At 40.8% G+C, this 23,699-nt stretch overlaps 1 protein-coding gene across 1 annotated transcript in view; it reads right to left on the bottom strand.

Annotated features, from left to right (window-relative positions):
- Positions 1-23,699, bottom strand: part of ppp2r3a (protein phosphatase 2, regulatory subunit B'', alpha) — a 65,973-nt gene that overhangs the window by 31,105 nt on the left and 11,169 nt on the right. The window lies entirely within an intron of this gene.

Raw genomic sequence — 23,699 nt, 5'->3', positions numbered from 1 at the left:
TATATATACATTTTATTAAATTTTTTTCCAACAGCTGTTCTCCGCCAAATGTAACACAGCAAGACATATTTCCAAATTTAGGCATATCCATTGTGGAAAAACTGACATGACTGCACCAGTCAAAAGAAGTGAAACATTACGTAAATACCTGCATCATGCCAAAAAAACAGAAACTGACTGAGCTTGACACAAAGCACTCTGCGCCATAAATCTGCGAGCTCGGAGACTTCCTTCAGACCTCATAGCACAGCTAAATGATCATATGGTCATTTTAAATCAGAGAGTCGAAGTAAAGTAAAGAATTTGTCGCTCAGTTTTCAATTGTCAGGTTTCTTTCCTGAGGTAACTACTCCAACTTGGGGTAAAGCAGTCATGCTTTGTCTTTGTCTGACAACAGGATTAAAACTTCACGCCAATAAAGGTGAACCACTACAGGCCAGACATGCTGGGAGACCTCCCATGATGCACTGAGACTATAAGTCCACTCTGTTGCTTTGGTGATTTATCCTCTCTGTCTTCTGTCTGCTTTTACTTCTGTGCAGGTTTCACTCTCCTTCAAGCAACCCCCCCCCCCCCCACATTATTCTGCATTTCTTTGCTACTGCTGAGTTTTCCACATCTTCCTGTCTGTCTAGGAGCAGAACAAATATCTCACAGGAGTCCTGCATTATTTACACATTAGCAATAACATCTGGCATTTACAAGTTTGTTGGCAAAGATTTGGGAAGAAGGACTTTGAGAATTAGTATATATAATATAGTTATAGTCAAGGTTATTGGAAGCTAGAGAAAAAATAGCAACTGGGTTTGTGTAGAAGACAAGATCCCTCATCTCCCTTTCATCCCTTTTCCTGTCTGTCCACACTCACACACATCCCCACACGCACACACGCGCACGCACACACACACACACAAGTGCAACAGCTTGACGCTGTTGAATCAGACTCTTCAGCAGGAAACTGCACTTCCTGGCAAGCTGCACCTAAAATGTGGACGGTCAGAAATAGACTGTTGTAGGGTGGTAATCACACAGACGGCTCCATGCAAACAGCTCCTCTCACACTCCTTCCGCCTCGCTGTGCACACTCTAAATATCTGTGTGTGTATGTCTTGGTAAATGACAGCTTCCCAAACTGATTCTGAGCATGTAAACAAACCACACTGGTGTTTATAACCCACAAAGACCTCTACGGGTACATGCCTCGTCTGTGCTTACGCCCACCTATGGGTGTCGATGAATGCCTCACTAACGCGTATTGCATTAAAAAAGCTAAAATCAGCACACATTCAGTGCGTCTTTAGAGATTTAGCACACTGACACGTTAGCTAAGAATAAATGGTGGTATCAGCTTTCAGCTGAATGTCAACATCATAGAGCTTAGTATCTGGATAAAAAAAAAAACATTGCTTCTTGCTAAATCCACATTGGACAAGCCTTCTCATAACCATGGTAACAAACGTGTTTCAAGTTCAGAAACAGTAGGTGCCTAGTTTTAATGCTAAATATGCGAATCATGTTAGAGAAGTCTGTTCACTAAGTGAAACTGAATTATATTTACTGTCCACTTTATTAGTGACACTCAAAGAACTGGGGCAGTTTTGAGGGAAAAAGGGGATCCAACCCAAAACCACAATGCACAGTGGTGTACCTCAAGTGGCCTGTGAGTGTTTACAGTATTTAGCCATTGGCCAGTAGCTGGCATCAAGATGCACCAAGATTTTAAAAAGTTCTTGTTTTAGAAATTGGTTAAAAAATTTTCCAAGCTATTCCTGCAGTTTAAAACCTTTTCAATGGAACGCCAAAAAAAATTTCCTTAAGTTACATGGAGCATAAAGTAGCACAGAGTTTCCCCACTTTTGTCCTCTGCTGTGCACTACTGATCAGCTGGATGAAAAAAGGTGGCTTGTAATAGGGTAGAAAATGAAGAAACACCACTGTTAATTCCTATTAAAACGTCGGAAAGCTAGAAGCTTGCTAGCAGACTATTCTCAATTAAAGCAACGACAGCTCATTCGCTTGATCTTTTAAAAATTTCTGTTAACATTTTTGCTACAGTACAACTGTGAACCTTTTGCTAAATCGATCCATTTCTAATGCTATTTAGAAATTAATTCTTGTTATTGCATCTCACTTCCTCGTTTCCTTTCCCTTCATCGGCCTTAAAGTCATTCTGCATGTGTGGAGGAAGGAAGTATTAAATCACCAAAAGCCATTTCAGTCACACCCTCTAATAGTACCACACACGTGTCTCTTTGTGTGTGAACAACAGCAAACACGAACAAAAAGAAGTGGTATATCTGACATCCTTCACTAAATTGTGAATGCTATTTGCGGCGCACATAGACGTGCGTCATAGTGTCTACAAAGCAAAGAGTGGAAATGGAAAGGCCGTCGAGAAGAAATCGGTCTATGTGAACACGACCATAACAGAAACCACAAACATGCCCTCAGGGAGCTGGAGCAGGCCTGTGCAAGAACACTCTTTACACGCAGGTACACACGAACACACACACTCTTGTCTGCAAAGCCATGTATATATTCTAAGAACTAGAACTAGATAAAAGAGGAAAAATAATGCAATGCAAGTACTAAAGAGCTTGAAAGTATTCATACGGGATCAAAAATATGCCACTGGTTAAATGTCTCTAAGTGAGCTGCATCCTGACGACATGTTTTTGTAACCATCAACAATAGCTTGCCATTATTTTTGGCAGGATATTTGCAAAAATTGGTAGATGTAGTTGAAATTAGTTACTTTTCTCAATAAATAAATACATAATAGCCTATTTTATCAATTCAAAAATTGTGATGTATATTTGGGGTTATTGACCTGAAGATGTTAAGAAATTATTATTTGTTTTGCTATTTTACTAATTTTGTGCAATGCACCGATGAGAGCAAATACACCCAACAGCATGGTTTAAAGTTGATAAACAAAAAGCTGAAAGTGTTAGCCATGACTCCTCTACACACACTACATGTCAACTTTGCAAAATAGCTCAACCTTTGCTTTGTCTGGACATTAGATGTAAAACCTGCTCAGAGTGGCCAGCTTTAGATGTCATATGAGCGTCAGGGTCTTGATTTTGGAGTCGATCGTGATCTAAAACTGAGTTTCTCTTGAAATCGTCATTTGCAGTATCTGCTTGTGCAGCATTGCTGTCGCCGAGGAGTCAGACTGCCTGGATGGTTTACAGAGAATGGCCCAAAAAAGGAGAAAATATTCAGAGAGAGCCAGTTGTGCGGACACAAATGCCTTGTTGTTGTCAGAGGAGAACGGGGATGGTGGTTTGAGATGACAGAGAGGCAGCATTCGCTCTAATAACCACAGAATTTCTGAACAGGTTGAACCTTGAGGCAGGTGAACTACAGCAGACCACGTTAGGAGCCACGGTTGTCAGCTAGCAACAGGAAACTGAGGCAATAATTCACACTGGGTCGCAAAAATTGGACAGGTGAAACAGGAATATCTTCAACTGCAAACGTCTTTAGCAAAGATGCACATTTCAGTAATAAAAATTCCAACCTCATTTTCCATCTCCATTGCTTTCTCACACCCTTTGATCTTCAAAATGCCGTTCTGACCCAGTTCTCTGCTTCTTTCTGTAATCTCACCATAAATCATTTACTCAGACTACTACGAATCTTGAATACAGAGGCAAGCGCACTTCTTATCTTGATCCTTGCATCAGCTTTCCATCAATCAAAACACCCAGCTGCCATTTCCTGGCACCAAGAAAAAAAAAGGGGGTGGGGGGGCAGACAGAGATGCATCCTGGCAGGAGTGATGTATCCTTGTCAAGAATAGGTCAGGTTTCAGTTCTCCTTATTCTCCGTCAGCTGTAGAAAGACAAGTTAAGCTAGAGGGGAGGGAGAGAGACTGGGTAAGAATGAGGCCATCGATGCTCTTTATCATGCTGCACAACAACAGAAAATAAGCAAACTGCAAGTTTTAAATGTCAAGGCCATTTGTATTTTTTTTAAGTAGGGGAGTTTAAAAAAAAATAAAATAAAATAACTCCCCCACTTATTAAAATGCCATTGCCAGGTTCCACTAAAGATGAGTTACAGTGCAAACCAGATGTCTGTGGACAAGCCAAAACACAAGTCTTAATGGAGGCATAGCGGACACAAGGACCCAAAATCTCACCCCGGTGCCCCATCACGCCTTTCCTTTTCTCTCCTAGGGCTAGTTTCGGTTTTCACTGGACTCAAGGAGACCCAAACGGGTCAGATCTGTGGAAGCCTGCTGAGCGCGTAGGCAATTCTGTGCAGGATTGAGGCTGGAGACGTGTGAATCTGGCAGCCACTTGAGGGAGTTTTCTTGTTATGTCTGCCAGAAATATTGTCTGGAAGAAACCCAGGCTGACAGCACAAATCACTGCACTCTGGAGATACAGAGACATTAAGCACATATATATATATATATATATATATATATATATATATATATACACACACACACACACACAGCTGTAGCTACATCTGCAGCCCTGATGGAGTCTGTTATAAATTGAAACAGCATGAACTTGTAGGCTTTACAAGTCACATTATGCAGGTAGATCTGGGAACGGACAGTTTTCTTTCTGTTGTAAACATAACAAGCTGTTTCTTGTCTTGTCATGGAAGAATTGGATTAATCCGTTTAGCGGTATTGTGCATGACCTAACTGTGGATGCTTTACTGTAAACATGGGTCAGCGTCAGATTATCAAGATATATTATAGACTTGAGTAAAAGATGCATCTCTATTTTCACACAAACTACTTAAATAAAAAATGTACTGCATGATCAGATGCATTCTTTAACAGAAAAGCAACAATTATTTTTTATTGCTGCTGAAATAATACGTGGTTCAGACACAATGCCATGCTATAAATTCAGAGTTTTCTAGACTGAAATTTCTTGGAGTTCTCAGTCCATTGTTTTTTGGGGTTTTTTTGCAAACTAAAGGATAAGTACAAAAGTTCACAGTGTTCACAGCAAATATTTAACTGGAAATGTTTGCATATGGTTAGTCTTGCAAACATTTCACTCATTTTGATACCCAGACTTAGGCAAAAATATTGAATAAAACTTTTTTAATTACTTTTTATGCTAACTGAGCTATCCAAGCTACAATACAGGGAAAAAAACACTGAAAAAACATGACATTTTTCCACAACAAATGAAATAAAAATGTCCAACTGTACGAAAAAATTTATCACTGGTACTCTGTTTAGTTTAAAAAGCATACCAAATACTGTAATAATCTGAATTCACACCAAAATACACAACTTGACTGTGGTCTATTTGCACAAGAACATTCAGAGTTATGTAAAAATTAAATAACTGAACCCCTAAAAACAGCTTCCAGAGACCCAGGCAGATGATCTTCTTGCAGAAAACATATACAGGCATCAAGTGGACCAATCCTCCTCTTCATCTTCCTTCTCCTCTTCCTCCTCCACAGTCTGACCCCTCCAGTGCTGCACCAGCTGTTCACCCAACACTTTCCACATCTCTGGGGAAAAACAACTATGTAGACACCTCAGCACCTCATTAGTGACAAACCCCCCCCTTAAGACTACAGGACACATGGTCACACACACACACTCATGAGCATAAACACTATATAGCCCCTTAGGGAACCGTTGAGAGCAGAGCAGAGGATGTTTTTGTGTTTCTGTGCAGACGAGGGAAAAATTGTGACTCACGTCTTTCCTTATGCTTCCTGGTTAAAACTGCCTGACCTTATAAGGCTGGCAGGCGCAGTTTTGTTCACATGCGTAGATAAAAGCATCCCTACTGATTCCCATGCAGAAGGGCAGAAAAACACGCCGTGGATATGCAACACTGTGGTCCGTGTGAGAGTTTGATGATTAAAGCGGGCCTAAGGGCCTTGAAATCAGCTTCAGAACAATCACTTACACACGTTGCATGCATCCACACAATGTCACACTCACACACACATGCACACACACCTGTGTGAAAAACCAACACCTACACACACACGTCTGCATCCTGCTTCACCGGGAGCTCGTTATGAGCCGGTCCCCGTATCGTCACATTTGGGTTGACGTCACGACTTCGGCTGTGCTCTGATAATGTACATGGAGTCAGCCGCCAGTCGGCCAGACGTTAGATACACACAAACCCTCCTGTTGGCAAACCGGAGAAAAGAACTCGCAAGAAAATAAAAATAATTAAAAAATCCAACAAAATCCACAAAGACAGCTGACCTGGATTCAGACCGGTCAACACTTTATTTCTGCTACCTCCTACCACTCCAGACCCAAAGGCAACCAATGCACATGCCAGCTGTATTCAACAGGGAATCAGCTGAAAAAAAATCAATGCAACAATTTTGGGAGTTGGATCAAGTCTAGCAATCGGGGCTCAATAACTCAACTAATTTATTCCTGTTCATTTTGTGCTTCCTGGTAGACAGCTGCACTGACCTCATGCAACTTGGATTCTGTGCCTCTCCTCTCTTCCTTGATTTCCAAATGTAATGAGGACTTTGGATCACTAAGCAACGCACTTTTCTCTTTGGCCCAGCCGACAGGCTTCCTGTGCGTCAGGAGTCGCTTCACATAAGGGACGCAACAAACTCTTTCAATCTGCAATCCCCTAAACTTTGGATGTCTCTTTGCTTGTGAATCTTTTTTGTCTCCCACTGCTCCCACTGTAGCCAATGGATTCAGCACTTTGGGACCAGCTGGCTTTTCTGCGCTGGCTTATTACGGCTTTGCCTCCTCGTAGGGTGTGTGTCAGTGACTCCTGGAAAACTGTCAGCTCACACATATTTATTTATTTGCCAGGAAGTCCCTTGAGATACGGTCTCTTTTACAGTGAAGACCTGGTCAACAGGCACACAAGTGTACAGTGGACGGAGCGAATTAAATAAAGGGTAGATACAACATGAAACGTCCTAAAACTCTCTTAAGTACAAAACCAAATCAAAATAAAATTACAATTCCTTTAGATTGTATCTAGATTAACAGAAATGAACTCTTAAAATGTAAAGGATAAATTTCACTTTTTGAATTGAATTCCTGAAAAACATAAGCCTGTTATATTGAGACAGTTCCATCTGCCTTTTATGAGTTTCTTTTTCTGCCCTGTAGCTTTTCATGTATTATTTGAGCTCTGAAGGTGTTTCTAGAGCTCCAATGCAAATGTTAAATCAGACATCTCCATGCCAACAGTCACACTTGTATGCAGTAATGTGGCTGCACTGATGGCAAAGTGACTCTCTCTTTTTTTTTTTTTTTTTTTACTCAAAGCTGTACTCAATACAATGATCCTTCACTGTTAAATGCAAAAGCGAAAGATGGTTAGGAGCTTATTTCTGGCTCTGACTTTTTAATGGTGTACAAGTGAAGGTTTTTAAAGCAGCAGCAATCTGATCTTAATGGATTAAAATGGATTAGCGATAACAGGCCCCAAACTGCATGTGGAAATCCCCAATCAGCTTTTTTTTACTCCCCAGGAAAAAGTCATTTAGGACAAAAATTCATTTACAAATTTAGCAGAACCCCATACCTGGGGACCGTCATGTTGTTTTCCTTTATCCACAACACTGCAGCCGAAAGTGGTAATGGCTGGCTCTCTGTGCAGTAAATATTTAACACAACCAGAACTGTGCAGGCGTATCCAACATGTTGGATGAGAGGAGGGTGAACACAAACAGAGATCAACCGGTACGGGATAAAACTGAGCCAGGCGACGGATTTTTCCCACGCTCCGCTTTTGGTTAGCAAAAGCCAGAAAGTCAAGATCTCACATTCCTCACATGCCATTTTTTTTATTTTTTTTTTTTATTTTACACCCAGAGATATTCACTCACACAGCAGCATCTTAGCTACATAACGTAAACATCAAGTAAGTCATTCTTAAAAGTGAAGGAATCTGTTGGATCAGTACAACTTTCAGTTTACGTCAATATCACACACTAACTTAGGAATTTAAAATGTAAACATTTTTGGTAACTTACTGTGTTAGACCAACACAAATTACTGTAAGGAGACGAATGGAAAAATAAAAATAGCTTAAAAAAATTACAAATAAAAATCAGAAAAAAAAACAACTTGTGTGCATGTGAATGCAGCCTTACTGAGTCCATACTTTGTAAATCCAGCATTTGCCACAATTACAGTTGCAATGCTTTTGGGGTGTGTCTTTACAAGCTTTGCACTAATAGAGACTGACATCTCTGCCCATTCTTCAAAGCAAAACAGCAGCATGGAAACTGCAACCTAGACACCCTGAGTCAGCTGCAGTTGTTATACGAGGCCACTAGATGGCACTGTGATTTTAGAAAGATGTCGAACGCGCATGCGCCTTATCATGTCCTTAGCTTCCGCTTCACTGCAAACAGTAACCTGTACGAACAAGCGCTCATGCAACATATATTCTTTATCAGGAATTGTGTTAAGTTGAACAGGTTAAGTAACCCAAGCCCGACATAGCCCAGCGCTATCTGCGATTGATTTTGTTATCTGTCCGGTCATGCGTAGAATAAACCCTACAGCTGTACTTGTAAACAGTGCTGCTATCTTGCCAAGTCCCTCTTGAAAAAGACATTATAGATCTCAATGAGGTTTTTGTCTGATTAAATAAAGGTTATTTTTTTATGTGCGCTTTCACACCTACAGAGTACTAAAAACAGAAAAGTTTCACTGTGAGACCTGGTTTCAAAAAGTGTCCTTGTGTGAGACTTCGATCACTGGAGACGTGTAAACTAGCGGCTGGATTGCGGCTTAACCGAAGAGCGGCTTTGTGAAAACTGGGTCTTGGATGAAGAGACTCTACGAAACTCATTTTTTATTTGACCGCCAGTTTATCAGTTTGGTTTAGGACTGGACTACGACTAAGCCAAGACCTCAACATGGCTACTGTAGATCTAGTTGTACGTTTAGGGTCATCGTCCTGGTGGAAGGAGAAGTCTTTTACATCCCCTTTGATTCCATGGTTGTCCCGTATTTATCTTCATCCACCTTCCCATCAACTCTGACCACCTTTGCTGTCCGCCGCTAAAGTAAAGTCTTGCTTCCCTAACTTTGGTTTAAGATGCTCCAAAACTTTCTCTCTGACTCGTCTGCTGAATGTTTTGTTGCTCAAGATGCTTTTTGTTCTCTAATAAACCTCTAAAGGTCTTCACAGAACACCTGCTTAGTCACATCTGCCCTTAATTTTATTTAGGAGTATCAGATCAAAGGTTTAAAACAAATATATCTTATAAACTGATTTAGCCAATGGTGAATTCACTGCCTCTTGCTGGGTCAAACTAACGTGATTGCTCTGGGTTCATCCATCAGGCTCTTCCTAGCTGATACCGATTTCGTGTTTCCTCTGAGGCCTGACCTGAGGCCCTCACAGCACAGCAAAAGATAAAGAAAACATCCTGCATGTTATTCAATAGAGGTATTAGTTTAAAATGCAATAGAAAATGATACACTTGTATTTCGTTGAAACAAGTGCATCAAAGCACAAGCTGTTGGTTGCGGTCATAGCACTTACCGAACAGGAAAACAAAAATACTTTACTCTATTGAACCGCCGATCAGATGCTAATCAATCCAGGCATCGCTATACAGAGCCTACACTTCCAGCACTTGCGGCCAAATTGGCTTTAATAATATTTGCACGTTGCTTGCCAACTTTCATGCAGAATGAGTCTGAGTCATGCCGAGTGCACATCTTGCACAGCCTCATCCCACATGTCCAATTTAATAAACAAACACAAAACTGAAAACTCCTACTGGGCCAGTGAAGGACGCCCAGTTCACAGGCAGTCGAGAGAGAGAAGGCGTTTGCTTTATGTGAAACCTTTGACCAGTGCAGTGCAATTAGGAGCAAAATCATTATCGAGGAACCCTCCAAAGGTGCTAACATTACACAAATGAAGTCACTGATGTAATAAAAATAGCTTTCCTGGAAAGGTTTCCAAAAGTAGCACCTTTAAGTGCTGGCTATATACAATGTATAGAATGTAATAGATCTCCAAACATAATATCTACGAGAGAGATTTATGGGTTTTGTGGAGCAAAGAAGGAGGATGTGTTTTTATGAAAACAAGAGCAAATGTTAAATTTTCCTAAAATCCCATAGAGGAGCAAAAGTTAGAAGAGGATTCTGTTTTGTCAAAGGGTTGTGTGTGTGTGTGTGTGTGTGTGTGTGTGTGTGTGTGTGTGTGTGTGTGTGTGTGTGTGTGTGTGGATGTATGTTTGTGTATCGGGGTGGTGAGGGTGTATGGGTGTGTGCGCACACTGCTGTTCCTGTCCATCACAAGGTCATATGAGGAGCAGATTAGGGTTTCTAACCGCAAACCCCTGTCGCCATGGGTCTTCGTCACCTAGCCTGCTAGGAGAGTCATCCTGATCCGAACCGCTGGTGACTCACCCTCCCTTATCGTGGCACCACGTCCCAAAAACACACACGCAGAATTTAAAAAGAAAACGCGGCCAAATCAAGACTTTGTGATGCAGCCTGAGCTCGTCATCCCCCTTGACCAATTTTGGCCAGAGTGGATCGCTGACCACCGCATGACGGCAGCTAATGGTTGTTTACTTTACTGGATGTTCTGATCACTGCTTGTTACAGTTTCCTCAAGTCACAGAGAAACTATCAGGTGCTTTATAATGAAGAACTAAAGCCTAATTCTTAGCTAAAATAGTGTTTGAACAGAATCCTGTTTTTATGAAAATGACCATTTGTTCTCTTAACACTATTTCCTTTAAACCCCAAAATATTATGTTTTATTTTTCCTAAATCACTTTTGTTAGTACCTTATAAGTACCCAAATAAGACTTGTTTCTTTAGATATTTTTGCCATGACGCACATGATGTGACCAGTTACAGTGCTCTGACAAATCCATCCGTACTCCTTTACCTCTTTCAAAAAAATAGCATACCGACCCACACTGATCGCTCAGTGCTGCTCAGTGGAAACGAGGCATTGGGAGCATCCTCTTCCAGGCTTGTGGAAGAACTTGCTCTGGTCAGATAAGGACAAATTTGTAAGAATCCAGCCTATATGCAAAAACCAATGCGCAATGGGAATGTAACTTAACCCTGAACACACTATCCCTTACTGCGAAACATAATGGTGGCAGTCTAAAGCTGTGGGAAGCTTTTCACCAGCAGAGACAGGAATTATGGCAAGAGCTAATAAGATGAGTGGAAATAAATACAAGGAAAATCCTAAAAAAAAAAAAAAAAAAAAAGAAATAGAGAGGTTGCAAAAGATTTAAGACTTGTACAGAGATTCGCAACAAACCTAAACATACTGCCAGAGATATAATTGTTCAGATATTAGCGTCTTCATGTGTTAAAATGGTCCAGTCAAAGTCTGATCCTCTGATTCAAATGAATGGGAAATAAATAATTTGGTGTATTTTTGAGTAAAAAAAAAAGACTGCATGCATCATTTTTCATCTGCCAGCCAATTCTGCCTTACTTGGTGTTGATCTGTCACAAAAAGTCCCAATGAGGTTTATGGACGTCACGTAACATGACGAAACATGAAAAGGACCAAGAGGGTTGAATGCTTTTAAGAAACGATAAGGACATTCTACATGGTGAAAACTTAAAATAAAAACACCATGTGTTGTTTGCACATGAAGCAGCAGAGATAATAAATTACAGCAAGTTCATCATTTCCCAATTTTATCAGGGCACGTCAACCATGTTTTCAGTCTCTGGCTATAGCTCTTGTTCAGCTCGCACAGCTTTTTCAACTATGGCGGGACATACATTTTTTTAGACGTCCAAACAGTCATTAGACTGCACTGATTATACGTGTGTCTAATAAAATATCTGTTATAAGAAAATTAGATTCTGTCTCCTAGAAGTGGATTAATTGCCTCTATATTCCCTCCTCCATATATATCCTTCCATGACCTTGTAGGATGTGAGATGTTTCATCAACACCAGAATGACTGCAGCTAAAACCTTGAACAGATTTCCATTTTGAAAAGATATTTAGCCTTCCTATTACTACGTGTGACTTAATGACTGAAAACGGTCTCGCAGTTTTCGGAAGCCCCAACAAAACTCCTAAAACGACTTCTTTGTAGAGCAACAACAGTCCGACTAAGCAGTGCAGACAAGACACTTTGTGCTGCGAGCTGTCACTTTAAGCCCTGTTAGGGGGGTATTTACAGCCCGAAGTACAAACAAGACCATAAAACTGGACCCGCTTCACCTCCCCCTCACCCCTTCCTGCTTCTTTCTATTAAACCTGTGGTTGAGCAAAACCTCAACAGACAGAAAGAAACAAATTAGTGCATGTTGTGGGGCCAATAAAGCCACGAAGTGAAAATGTAACAAATATTAAACAGCTCGCGGGATCAGCAACAGCTACGGATGAAGGCACGACGCGGAGCGCTGGAGTGTTTATGTAAAGACGATCAAATTAATAGATATAAACGCAGAACTACAAACACTTATAAATAAAAATAAAAATAAAAAAAAGACGGACGCAAATACACATGCACGCCACATCCTCTGTTACTGGGCTATTTTCTTCCCCGCTGTTTAGCGTCTATTCTTGGAGTCGTGTTTGTGCATGTGACCCCCGGTCTCTGCTCACGGTCAAATGTCCGACTGCCTTTTCATCTGGAGAGTGCGTGTGTTTACCGAGTCGCTCTCTGTCCGTGAGAGTGTCGCACAGAGACCGAGGCCATGTTGACACCCACTGCTCCACATTACTCACACACTTCCCTCGTCCTAAATCCCAGCCATCAGTCGCTTCTCTTTTCACCTCAACCCCATTGCCTTTCATTGAGGAATCCCTCCATTTTGCTTTATTCTTAAAGACTTTCCTCGCCTTTTTTCCTTTCATCCGTGCTCTTTTCACCTAAACCTCGTTTTTTCTATCGGCTCTCTGTTTGCTTAATGAGAAACATAACCGTGTCTTCCCGCTTGTGACCTGTCCTCCTGTCTACTCATGCCTCACTGCCGCTGGGAACTTGCTTCACATTTCATCACTTTCAGACATTAATATACACGGCAAGATTTCCTTTTCACTCGCACCTAAATGTCAATTGGCCACATGAAACTTTTGTGTTTTGTTCAATTGATTTCCTATGACTTTCTGTTGACAGCTGTTTGCTTTGGTCTATTCATCCCTTGGTCAATTTGTCCACACTTTTATGCCCACGTGTTCCACGCACACCTCTGTTTTGTACTCATAAACAAACATTTCATGTATGACAAACGACGTCTTGCTAAAGGTGCTGACCATAAACTTCTGCATATTTCATAAATATTGTATGTGATAGCCCGACAGCCATTATTATTTCACCTCGTCTGCCTTGACCAATGCTCCACTGCGACTGGAGCACTGAAACAATTAAGCCTACATTTTGTTGTGTATCAATCACTAAAAGTGACACATGCTGGCAGTATATACATGCAGCTCTGGAAAAAATAAGGAGACCACTTAAAATGATCAGTTTCTCTCTGATTTTACTTATCATTGATATATGCTTGAGTAAAATGAAAATTGTTCTTTTATTCTATGAACTACTGTCAACACGTCTCAGGAATTACAAGCAAAAGTTTAGGATTTATTTGCATAAAATGAGGAATGGTCAAAATAAAATAAAAAGATGCAGTGCTTTCAGATCTCAAATAATGCAAACAAAAGTTTATATTCATTTAGAAAAAACAATACTAATGTTTTAACTCAGGAAGAGTTCACAAATCAATATTTGAGTTGTATATAAATATCCTAATATATTCATTCATTAGTATTTTGAGCAAATGCCGTCCATCGTGGAGAATAATTTTGAAAGTACTGTCCAGTGCTCGTGCATTTTCCTGTTTGTGATTGTGATACAGGCTGCATGGTAGCCTACAGCCACCTCCTACTTGCACATATGATTTGGTTGTTAATTGGTTCCTTATTATTTTAAAAAGTCTCATGGCAACCTTGAAGTGATAAAGTATAATGCAAAACCAGGGCATGGCAGACAGCAAAAACAACCAGCATCTGTTTGAGTTTGATTACATTCGTTCATATTTTGTTGCTCAAAGTAAATTTAGCAGATCTGTCTGCTCATCTGAAGAATGCCTCTAATGAGTCACTTAAGCGTCTAGCATCTTAATTGGCTGCTCTTGCATAAACGATTGAGAGCCCATTATGTTAGTCGCGATGAATCAGCTCTTCGCAGGTAAAATAATGAAAACAAGATAATGATGGATGTACCAGAGTAAAAAAAAAAGAAGAAGAAACAAAAGCATAATGCCACAATAAAAAGAACATATTCATTTAAATGAGTCAGAAAACTGGGTTTGTTCGCTCCAATTATTCTGAGTAAACAAAAGGAGCCAAGAAGAGGCCGGTCTGTCTTCCAAACATAGCTGCAGGCTACTATTACGTGTATCGACAGCATGCGGGTGAACATCTGTTCATAATATGGCAGCAAAACGGCAGAGATCTACTCCATGAGCCGACTTGAGAGTTACTTAACAGATCCAAATAATGTAAAAGCAGGATTTAGGAGAAAGCACACGAGGGAGGGACTGCCTGGCCGTGTTGTCATTAAGCAAGAACACACTGTCGAGACGACATGCCGAGAGCAACGGCGGGGAGGGAGGTGACCTCAGGTGAAGCCGAAGTGTCTCTACTGGTGCAACACAAGCCGCCGCAGACACATGGGGTTCTCATTTGTTTCCATCACCTTTGAGGCTGAAGAAAACAACACGATCAGGGGTAGAAAGACAATGGCTGCAGCTTGTATGAGTCACCATGTCACACAAAAACACACACACACGCACACACACACACATTCTCCCCTGGGTTGGGCTTAGAAAAGAACATTCCCTCATTACAGCAGCAGTTCAAAGGCGATGTGGGAACGCTTTGCAGTTTCTATGGCTCTAACTTGCTGCAGGCCTGAAACGTCCTGCTGACTACTGTCCCGATGCACAGACACTCTGACCGACAGTGGAGCGAGTTGCACGCACACAGCACAGCAGCTCTGTCCGTTTCAATGAAGCAGCAGCGGTTAATCAGAAAGTGACTGTAAAAAATTAAAAAAAAAACGTACCCCGAAGCTTTAAAGCACACAAGTTTACACAACACCTCCTGGGAGAGGAGGAAAACTGTTTAAGACGATGGGATTTCAAAACAAACAAGCTGCAGGCGGAAACTGAAGCCAAGCAGAGTTATTAGCTTCATTTTAAAAAACGAAGAGAGATCGAGTGTCGGGCCTTCAACTTTGGCTTTTCATCCGCCGAGATGCGTCCAGCTGCAGAAAGGACGCAAGTGACCTTCTGTATCGGCGCTGGAATAACCGAGGAAGGCACGACGGGAGGCATTTCCTGCCATGCAGAGAGAGCTCTGAATGTGGGAAGCGATTTTTTTATTTGAACTCACGTAACCCTCTTCTCTTTATCGTCCTAAGACTAGCAGACTCTCCAACCGGACTGTCAACGCTGGTCTGCTCAAAAGGCTGTGGATAATCCCTGTTATCAAAGCATGATTTTTCTAATTATCTTAATAACGTACTGACCCATTTCCAGCGCTGAGGCCGGGCCGTTAACTAAAGTGCATACAGCGTGTGCCTGGTTGTGCTAGAAACGGCACAGGACAGTTTTAATAAAACAACACTATTACAAATCCCAAAAGGTAAATGCTTAAATATTACCACGTACTATTCAGTAGAATATTTGTGCAAATTTGCTTTTTTAAATACTTAAAAATCCCAAATTACTATGTTTAACGTTGATGTAATGCAGAAATAACATGAGAAAGTGGAACATATTACTTACGACCTTTCAAATGAGCTCATTGATCCACTCGGCTTTCTATTTTTATGAACTGGCGTCCATAAAGTCCATTATAGTTCCTTTATCTCCTCGCAAGCAAAATCGCAACTGGGATTAAAGAGCTGCATTGTTCATACCTCCTGAAAATCTGTCACTTAGAAAAATGAGAGTAATATGTTCAATAGCATGTTAATAATTTGACAAAAGAACCAGGTCATAATTCTGTCATGTGCTACAAAAGCAAGCAAGTTGATATGTTACAATTATGATTTTGTCTGTATTTGAGAGTTAATCAGTTGTCATATCTGCCTATTTTCTTCATTCCTCCTTCTCATCTGTTCATCCATCACTCTGTGACTCTGGTATTTTGGACGACGTCATTAGAGTCCGGTGTGACCATCTGTCGGTGGGAGACTCTGTGTCCAGCTGGACATGACATGCCAGTTCATAACCAACAATTATTGCACTCTGGTCCTTTGCGATAGGAGTACTGCACACACCGACGCGACATGTTGTATGATTCTTGGAAAAGTAATGCCGACCAAATACTGCATCCACTGATACTGCAGTGATGATTGCATCTTCATGCAACCTGTTGTGCTGCAGTTAGGATGAAAAAAGCAGGAAAATTTCTTGTATCCAGTGTTTTGAAGAAAGTTTCTAAAAACTGACAACAAACGTCCTTAGTTGTGAGGTAAAAGAAAAAAGAAAAAAGAAAAGAAATTTTTCTAAAAGCACGAACCAAATAATTAAAAATGTAGCTTAATACATAAACTATGTACTAAATCAAAATATCATAACACATTAAATTGACCAAAAATAAGGTGGGTAGCATTGTATGCTATGATTTGCACCAGAGAACATTTGTTTTTTTATGAGCTATACCTTTGAAGTATTAATCACTTTACTGCCTTAACTGATTATAAACGTTTCTACGGTTTGTCGTTCAGAAGACGGCACAACATTCAGTAAGCATAGCTTTCACTAATTTGAACAACGCTCATTCAAAAGGTGAAATGTTTTATTTTACAGCGTTCGGCATTTTAAAAACCAACCACTTAAATTCTGAAAGTTTGCTCCACTAAAGTATTTAAAGTATATTCCTATAAAATAACATAATTGTTTAGGGTCAGCGGCTCCTCTGTCATTACTACCTTATGAATATGTATGAACCTGACGGCCTACGTTTTACAACTGCAATGAGTCAGAGCCTGAAATCTCACTGCTCATATGTACGGCTGCAGGTGTGTGCACGTTCCTGTGAAAGTTCAGAAGGTGGTGCGCTCTATGTTTCTGGTAGGTGCATGACTGTCTTTCTCAATACCATTAAATGCCAGTAAATGCTATAAGCATACATGTGGCTGTGAGGCCATGTTTCCACATAACATGAACAGACAGTTCTGTGTTTCCAAATTTCCAGATGGAAGTTCCTGGGGGAAGGCAGACATACAGTCATCCTGACGGTCTGCTGCCAAGTCCCCGCCACACATCTATTTGCTGTTCACACACACGCACACGCACACACACATACACACACACACACACACACACACACACACACACACACACACACACACACACACACACAGCATGAAGAAGTAAATGCAGATACTTTGGCACTAACATTTTGAGTAAGGAAATGCCCGTGCGTCCTAAAAGGTTTACCAAAACGAAACAACAACAAAAATAAAATAAGTGTGGATAAATGTGCTTGAATAAAAGAAAAAAATAATCAGATGTGAGATCAAAGGTCAACGTTACTCTATACAACTCCGCACACTTTACATACCACTACAAACACACGTTTTTGATTTGACGCGGCCCCTCCTGCAGCAGCAACAGTGCGACTGTTTGGGTCTTTGAAGCTCAGAGCCACTAAAGCTCTGGGAGACTCTGGATTCGGTCCTCGCCCCGTCTCCTTCCCTCAGCCTGCAACTAATGAGCAGTTTTCCAAAAAGCTTTATTATAAAGTCAGAGCGGGGAGTGTTGTTAGTTCTAATGATTGCTACAAAAAGTCCTGGGCCTCAACGTCAGCTTAAGTCTGGTGATTTCATCGGCTTTTGGGAAATTCTGGTCCTCTAAAGCCATCCAAGTTTTTTGTTTTTTTTTCCAAGACTTCCCAGAATTTCGAATCCCTCTCCGCCCTGCTACCTTTTAGAATAAGGCAGAGGAGCCTTAAGACACAGAGTTTTTAGAGAGAACTTTACATTATATATTTGACTTTACATGTCTGAAGTCCCTGTGTTTCAATAACATTCCATAAATATGTGTTAGATTCAAAGGAATAAGGATAAGATGATGGATCATATGCCAAGGGCAGCGCTGTCATCCTGAGGTGTCTGCATTACAGCCTGCATTACTCTGATTCACCCTAAATGATGGACGCCTTAGATACCTTCCCTTGGAGTCATAATTGTTCTTTAAAACCTATGCATTCATAAGAGATTAACCTTAAAAACCAAAATCCTCTCATCATCTCAATCCCCTCTCCTTCTACCAGGACATATAAGAAAGAATGTCATCTATTTTTAAGGATATTTAGCAAAAACTGACCTTTTTGCCACCAGAGAACACACCATATCCTCTGGAGCAAATGTCAACACTCTTCAGACTAGAAGTTGTTCCTGAGGGAAGAAGTCTTAAACCTAACTACTTTCAGTATTAGTGTGACAAAAATGATATCAGATAAGTTATTTTACAGGAAACTGCATATTTTGCATATATTGAGACGTGTCTGCAGATCATCCAGCCTGCGAAAGAGCGAGAACGAGCAGGACTTTAGTAGACATATTATAGACATTTTCAAACACGTCACAACAGAACCTAAAGTGAACACCATAATTCAGAAGTTACAAAAACAACTAAGGGTAGTCCAAGTACCAGCAGGGATACTTATGCCACAATTTGAGAACATTGGCTCTAGCTAATGTACAGAAATACAGCTGGTTTTGTCATGTTAAATGCATTGATATATTACTGAAATTCGGATTTACAATAACTGCTTTACAAAGTGTGACGTTTCCAATCTTCAATCCATTCATTTCTAGACCTTATTCCCCCCCGACACCTACAGAAAAGTAATGCTAACCCCTCGGCAATGCTCTTCTTCATACCAGGAGTTCTGTAAACTACATTTCATAGAGCAGTCAGATTAACATAACAAGGGGGCAAGTCAGATTTAATGGAGGCTTTAACTACACGACAGTCTGCAGAATCAAAATTAAACTGTTAATTTTGCATTACAGTGTGAACAATACGACAGCCTCATTCTCCAGAAAAGCAACAAAAGAAACCATCATATATAGAAAGTCTCCAACAGGTTAAAGCAACAACACGTTCACAGTCTGTCCCAACCTATCAGCACACTTCATATTTGAGGCCCTGTTCATATCAGCACATATGTGACACCACATCTCATTCGCCTAAAAATACATGTATGTAATGCTAAATATTACCCCGTTTCTGAGACATACTGACTAAAGTATTTATTTTTCCAAAACTGTATCTCAAAGCTCTTTGTATATCTGTATAAATAAGACCCGGCTTGAGCGGTTTGCAGCCTGCAGGCAAATGCAACATGCAGCGGCGTCACAGCTGCATATTTCTCTACCTAGGGCTGAAAATACCCCTTAAAAAAAGAAAGAAAGTTCTTCTGAGTTGCTGAGTGATAAAAAAAAAAGTCTGTCTTAGTTTTATCACATACCACAAGTTTATTCTGTAAAAAAAGAAAAAAGAAAAAGAAAAGAAAGGCTGAGAAGGCATAGAGGGAACTCTGGGAAATAAATAATTTACAGAACATTTCTTTCTGCAAGCAGAGAAATGACGTCAGAAGCTGATAAGTGAGAAATGCCGGAGATGAAAAGAGTGTTTCTTGGCTCCAACCCTGTAGTGTGTTGTAAAGGATCATTTATATATGTACACATGCTTGTATGTAAAGTGACTGAACTTCAGGGCACGTGAACACAAACATACAGTCTTCTTCTACAGTGTGTGACTTTTCAATAAGGAAAACAAACATCTATTTTTAGCTTCGCTTAAGTTGCAATTATTGACGTCTTTAGCAATCTGCAGACATGTTGGACTACATATCGGCTGCGGCGCGCCGCCTTTAGCGCGTGCGTGAACGTGGGCGTCTTTTGGGCATGTAACCAAGAAAGTTATCAACAACAACAAAAGCGACTCCCGACGGGTTCCTATGAGCGCTCTGCCCACACAAGTCTGCCACTGGATAGAGTCGCCGTCTATTGTGAAACTTCACACAATGCCCCTACGAATAAACCAGTAAATCGCTGCTGAATCACATCGTTGCCATGATAAAATTACAGGGTAATTATAGGCCACATCAACGTGAAGTTCAACGTTTCTTAAATGATTGCTTTTTAGACGTTTTCAGTCTTTAATTAGGATGCAGGGGGGAAAAAGCGCTGGTTTGTGTAAACACGGCATTTGGATTGTAATACTAGCATTGTAATTGCAGAACAATTTTGCTGATTTTTGTCAGCTCTAAGAATAACTGCAGTGCCTGGCGCTCGGTGCATAGGATTTGACTACTGTCTAGGAAAATCATTTAGTGCAATCAGCGTGACTCGGTGTGTGTTATTCACCATTTTCACAGAGTCGGATTTCAGGAATTTACTGCGTGCATTACTACTGTTACTTACAGTAACTGAGGCAGGATGGGAATCCAGAGCTATTTGCGTGGGCAGAGAACACAATCAAAAAAGCTCAGCAGAAAACTCATAAAGGGACTCGGTAATCTGAGACTAACCCGATGGAGATCTTTTCAAGTTGCTGTTTCTTTAGCACTAAACTCCCTCTACGCATTTCTATTCTTCCCTCATGACTCAGCAAGCAAACACAGCTTGATGCACGAGCAGGAAATTTACTGAAACTTCTACCACTCATTAACCATCGTAGCGATGGTAAACGAACAGCGTGAAGCCGGCCGATGACAGGGAAAAGAATGATCGATGGGAATTTGGCATCGTCCAACCAAGAAGAAGGGAAAAAAAAGAAAAGAAGGAAGGAAAGAACAAAGCTGACATTACAGGCTGAAAGAAAAGACAGGCTGTGAAGAAAAGCCTGGCAGATTTGGTTCGCAGGTGATATGACCCCAGCTGCAGCCTTTGATTCTCTTCAGTTCAAACACATAGCAGGAGAATCACCTCACCGATGAAAGAAAGTCGGTGATATCAAGCTACAACATCTTGGATCTCCCAGGCGGGGAGGATCTGACACATACATCATCAGCTCCAGCAGCAAAAAATATGTAAAAAAGGCACACATCGAAGGGTGTCGACCAAAAATCAGAAAACGTCCGGTCATCATTTAGTTTGCTCCGGGTTTCTTTTCAGTACATAATCAAATATGAATCCACACAAATGCACACACCTGCAGCTCCTGCAAAGCTAAGAAGAAAGAGAATCAAAATTTCTCCCTTCGCCCCCTCGAGGGGCCCTGACCGACCTGGTCAGATGAGGAGGCAAAGAAAGATGAAATCTGCTGTCAGGATTCCCTGAGCAGATCACAAGACAGATGAGAAGAAACGCAGCACCTTGCAAAACTAGTCAAACACCTCGAGATTTTGTGCAGATTTTTTGATGATACAATCAAGAACTCCAGTGCATTGTACTGGGATTTGAGACGGCAGATCCAACACAAAGCATTGCATCGTTGTAGAAAGGATTTTCACTTTTGCCTTACAGATAAAAACCCGAAAGTTGTGGCAACGGTACCAAACACACATTGAGAGCAACAAAAGTACGATTTAGAGATAAACGAATTCTGATGTATGATGGCCCAGTCAAAGTCCAGACCTACATTATTTTGGGAGTCTGTGGCAAAACTTTTAAAGGAACTGCACACTTCAAATTTGAGTTCATGCAAAGTATGAAAAATTACAGAGAGACTGAAGAGAAGAAAGAACAACATACAAGTCTGGTAACAGGGCACATGCCGACCTCCCTTTTATACATTTTAGCTTGCATCAAAAACATCAAAACAAATAAAACATCGGCAGTGAGAAGGCATAAAATACAGTCTCAAACTGTAATTTCTTAAACTGTCACAATTAATCTAAGCAGCTGGAGTTGAGTAAATAAACACATTTCCTGGATTTCAGGGAAAAAAAAAACACGACAGGAAAGAAAAAAGGCAACAAATATCTGGTCATTGCTACACAATGTAACCACAAAGCTGTTCCAAGCGAGCTCTTTCTTGAACAAAGACAGAGACAACGTCTCTGGTGTCCCAGAAGAGAGGAGAGATTACGAAAAAGAGCCCGGTTTGAGGATTTCACAGTTCTCAGCAGGCTGCGTGGCTCTGCTTTAACTACCAGCTCGAGTTACCTTTATCTGTCTGGTGTCTGTGCATGTCTGGGGGATCCAGCAATGTCTGTAACCATGGAAACCTCAAGGACGTAGAGCTGACAATCATAGGAACTGCTGGCATATTGTGCAGATGCCACAGACATTAAGGCTTCCACATGCATAAGAAGAAAACCTCACGATCAAAGCGAGGAAAAAGTCTTGCCTTCGACATCCTCGAGCGTCCGCTCGAGGATGTCTCTTTGTTTTGTCTCTTTGTTCCATTGTTATTCAAAATAAATATTTAAACTTTTAGATTTACCTGAGGAGGAGACAGGAGCTCACTCACAATACGAGATGTTTGCGTGGTGTCCAGATCGTCAGAAAACTCCACCGCAGCTGTCAAAGTTCGGCACGCTACCAAAGGGGAAATTGATCCGTTTGTTTCTTTCTGTACTCAGTCTTTTTCTCGCATCGCTAAAAATCAATAGCCTCCACAGAAACTAATAAGATGTGGACTTACAGTCTTTGTGGAAGCCTTCCAGGTTAAAAGAAATTACTTCTGAGAAAATGATTAAAAGTGTGTAAACAGTCTGCCTACACTCTTTTCCTCCAGCTCTAAAGTTAGCGGCACAGCACCCTGAGGACTGGAGAAGATAGTTCTTGGCATCCATTTGATTTGCAGGAACGTATAATCTCAGGGTAAATATTCATAAAGTCCACCACTAACTAAGAAAAGCAAGAAAACACCCTGGAGAGGTCGCCAGACAAGGTGACTGCTGGTCGTTTACACTGTCACATTCAAGCAGACTGATGGAAAGTCGAGTGGAAGGTAAAAGTGTAGTGGAAAAAGGTGCACAAACAAAAGGAATAACTACAGACTTGAGAGGATTGTGAAGCAGAGTCCAGTAAAGAGTTTATAGAAAACTCACAAGGTGTGAACCAGAGTTAGTCGGTGCTTTAAGAGCCACCTCAGACAGAGCCATCCTGGACATGCGCTGCAACCTATTTCACTGTTGTTGGTTTTTTTGTGTGTAATTTATAGACACTAATGAGCCGGAGAAGGTATCTGAGTTAAGGGGGAAAAAAAACAACTGGACTGTTGCTCAAAGGTGCAGTTTTTTTATCAATCTTTAAAAAGCCTGACCTGCTGATTTCGATTTTGGCCAATAAGTTTTATTTTTTTGTCTGAAGTGTCGCCAAATATAGCAAGAAAATTGCTATATTTAGCAAGAAAGTTGCTAAATATAGCAACTGGTTGAGGTGACAACTTCACTGTTGTCAACTGTGAAGTTTCAGACACGGGCCTGTGTTTCAGTCAAACCTCTGTCATGTAAGAGATTGGTTTGATTTTTAGACCTTTGCTGAAGTAGATAAGATCGGTGGACAAGATCCGCTCCACATGCAAGTATCAGCCGATCACCAATCTTCCAAAATGAAGGAAATCGGCTGGCTGATAAATCAGTGCAACCCTAGTAGCTTACGGTTTATGAACACACTTTTCACTGGGATGACGTCTCTCTATTAAAAACCATTAACTTAACTGGTCCTTCTGTTATATTCCAATTTTTTCTCGAAGCTCAATTTTGGATTTTGAATGAACTACCTTGTCAATTAGTCTACTTTATTTTTAT

The sequence above is a fragment of the Poecilia reticulata genome, linkage group LG22 (genome assembly GCF_000633615.1).
Source record: "Poecilia reticulata strain Guanapo linkage group LG22, Guppy_female_1.0+MT, whole genome shotgun sequence".
NCBI lineage: Eukaryota > Metazoa > Chordata > Actinopteri > Cyprinodontiformes > Poeciliidae > Poecilia > Poecilia reticulata.
This window is presented reverse-complemented; position numbering and strand designations above follow the sequence as displayed.